At 40.5% G+C, this 3,490-nt stretch overlaps 1 pseudogene; it reads right to left on the bottom strand.

Annotated features, from left to right (window-relative positions):
- Positions 1 to 1,725: 1,725 nt before the first annotated feature.
- LOC123568854 (olfactory receptor 5AN6-like) lies at positions 1,726 to 2,479 on the bottom strand (annotated as a pseudogene).
- Positions 2,480 to 3,490: the final 1,011 nt, after the last annotated feature.

Here is a 3,490-nt window from a genome sequence, read left to right as displayed (position 1 = left end):
AAATATTTGCCCCAAGCACCGAAATGTCCCAGGATATTCCAGTTAGTCCTCTGGGCTCCAGACATGTTCCAGTCCCTGTTGCATAAAAGCAACCCCAACTTCTCAAATCAATTATACCCACCATATAGGAAGTCCTTTATTTGCCTGCTAACCTGTTAGCATCAGGAGGAAGTCTCAGTTTCATGTTTATTGGAATCGCACTGTGTTGTATGGAAGATGTGTTTGCCCCTGAAATATAGAACCTCTAACTTAATGGAATCTAAATCTGTGGGAAAACAAAACACAAGCCATAGAAGTTGGTCATTGAGAATGACGGTCAAGAAGTAAAAATCTTGCTTCCATTCTTTGGTTCCTAGCTGCATATATTCTAGTTATTGGGGGAACAGCATCATATATTAACTGATTAGTGCACATACAGCTTCCTGGAGAATACTGTCTTAACCACAAAGATATGTTTTCTCTAGCTGATTCCTTAATTGGGCTGTCAAGCCAGATACTTCTAGATAATAATATACAATATGAGATCAGTGGATCACTTGGTTACATTGGCACACCAACACATCTGTAAATAAGTCCTGAATTATTTCTGTACCCTTCAGTTGGTCATAGGTAATTGGCCTAGATGAGGCTATAGGTAGAATTGAAGAAGGTGACATCACAGCTTGGCCACTTATTCCTGTAATTTACATACACCTTCTGGACTTGCTTGGGTCAAAGCCTAAATGTGAGCCCAATTCCAAGTTCCATTCTACTTCCAGCTTTATTCTACAGAAGATAACCATCCCCAAGCTTCTCAAAGACGCATGAGTACCCCACACACATGCATTATTTAGTACCTTACAGAAAAAATTATCCTCTGAAAACATAGTCAGGTGGTGGGTTCTCAGCCCTTGCCTGGTAAATTCATGCTATCTTTGCTACTACTTTGAGCCTTGTGTCCTATTTCTCAACACTATCCTATGAAACTTCTGGCATTTCTACATCATGCATGTAAGCCATCAGATTGTCCAAATTCATGAGGCCATTTCTATCTTTTTCTTTTTTTTCAACTTTTAGTTTAGATTCAGGAGTACACGTGCAGGTTTGTTGCCTGGGTATATTGCATGATACTCAGGTTTGGGGTACGGATCCCATCACCAAGGTAGTGAGCATAGAACCCAATAGGTAGGTTTTTAATCCTCGCCCCACGTCTCCCTTCCCAGTGTCTATTGTTGCCATTGTTATGTCCATGAGTGCCCAACGATTAGCTCCCACTTATAAGTGAAAACATGTAGTATCTGATTTTCTGTTTCTGCATTAATTCACTCAGGATAATGGCCTCCAGGTGCATCCATGTGGCTTCAAATGACATTTGTTTTTATGGCTGCATAGTATTCAGTGGTAGATGTGTACCACATTTCCTTGATCCAATCTACCATTGATTGATCACTAGGTTGATTTCATGGAGCCCTTTCTAATAGGCTATTAGCATCACTTCCAGGTGTATTTGTCAAAATATTGAATCCTTTCCATAAATTTTCCACTGATATTATATTCCATGTACCCTGGTCCAGCATCTTCAAGATTTACTTTCTTGTGAGTACATATTTTCCATGTGCTCCAAAACGTTTTGTATGTAATTTATTTCCTCTTAGAGCTGGACTATTTATCCATTTGGGTGGTGATGAAAACTGACTATGGTTATTAACCTATAAGTAATGAGAGAGGGCACAGCATATCTCAACATCAACAAGTGCCATTTTACAAGGCAGCTGCCTTAGATTGAAGTTATTGCTTGGAAAGCAGGCAAGAGGTAGCAACTCTTTTCCTTCAAAAAGAAAAGGCCATCTCTTCAGGGCATCTTTGATTTACTTGTCACTCAGACTGTAGATCAATGGATTCAACATGGGTATCATCACAGTGTATACAATAGAATCCACCTTGTTTCCACTCAGAGAAGCATCAGAGTGAGAGCACAAATAGATAAAGATTCCTGAGAAGTAGAAGAGAGTCACTGCTATCAGGGGAGAACACCAGTGTTGAAGACCTTAGACCTGCCTTCAACTGAGATGATCTTCAGAATGGTAGCAATGATATAACCATAAAATATCATGATAACCAAGACAGACGTGAGTCCAAATACCACTGTAAGCATGGAGGTCATGACTTGACAGAAAAAGGTGTCAGAGCAAGATAGGATCAACAGTTGGAGCAGGTCACAGAAGAAATGGTTGCTATTTGGCCCACAGAAATGGAGCTGAAGCACAGCACATAGTTGGATAAATGAGCCAAAGATAATAGTTATACAGGTTCCAACCACTATGTGCACACAGAGGTTGGGGACATGGATGGCCATGTAGAGCTGAGGGTCACAAATGGCAGCATATCAATTACAAGCCATAGCTTCCAGAAGACAGCACTCAGTCAGACCCAGGCTAGAGAAGAAGTATTGCATGGTGCACCCCATAAAGGAGATGAATGTTGGCAATGGTATAACCATAAGATATCATGATAACCAAGACAGACGTGAGTATAAAGATTACTTGAGCATAGAGGTCATGACTTGAGAAAAAAAAAAACAGTATGAGAACAGGATAGAATCAGCAGTTGGGGCAGGTCACAAAAGAAAAGGCTGCTATTTGTCTCACAGAAATGGAGCAGAAGCAAGGCACATAGTTGAATAAATGAGCCAAAGAACCAGTTGTACAAAATCCTGCCACCATTGGCATACACAGAGTGGGTGACGTGATGGCCATATAGAGCAGAGGATCACAAATGGCAGCATATCGATCATAAGCCATGGTTGCAAGAAGACAGCACTCAGTCAGATTCAGCCTAGAGAAGTACTGCATAGTGCACCCCATAAAGGAGATGAATTTTTGCTTCTTGAAAAAGTCTGAGGGCATCTTGGGGGCTATAGTGGAAACATAGCAGATATCCAGAAAAGACAGATTACTAAGGAAAAAGTACACAGGTGCATGTAGATGGGAGTCCCTCCTGATAAGGGTGATGAGACTCACGTTTCAGGACACGGTCAGGAGGTTAGATCCCTAGGAACACTGAAAAGAGAAAAATAGTGGTCTTTGGCTATTCAGAGAATCCCAAGAGAATGAACCTTGTAATTGTCGTACTACTTCTTTCCACAGTCATTGCACTGGTGATTCTAGAATCTGTATAAATCTCTAAGTCAGTTGTTACTCCAATTTCTGTTGAAATAAACCACCATGTATCCAAAATGAACACAGAACCAAGTGAAATATTGAACCAAGTTAGAGGAAATAGCCCTGATTAATGCTCCCCACCAACACACGTTAACAAATCAGTCAATCTAAAAGTCTCAGCCCAGTGAAAGTAACTTGAAGAATGAGGGGAAATACAACATGTTTTTGGACAGGCCAAACAGAGACACTGATAAAAGGCATTCTTGAAGAAGTTTGTACTTTGGGCAAAAGGAAAGTGATTTTAAATGGAAGCTTATGAGATGTAGTAAGAGTGAAAAGCATAGGAAGTA

The sequence above is a fragment of the Macaca fascicularis genome, chromosome 14 (genome assembly GCF_037993035.2).
Source record: "Macaca fascicularis isolate 582-1 chromosome 14, T2T-MFA8v1.1".
Taxonomy (NCBI): Eukaryota; Metazoa; Chordata; class Mammalia; order Primates; family Cercopithecidae; genus Macaca; species Macaca fascicularis.
Note: the sequence above shows the minus strand (reverse complement) of the source record. Positions and strands in the feature narration are given on the sequence as shown.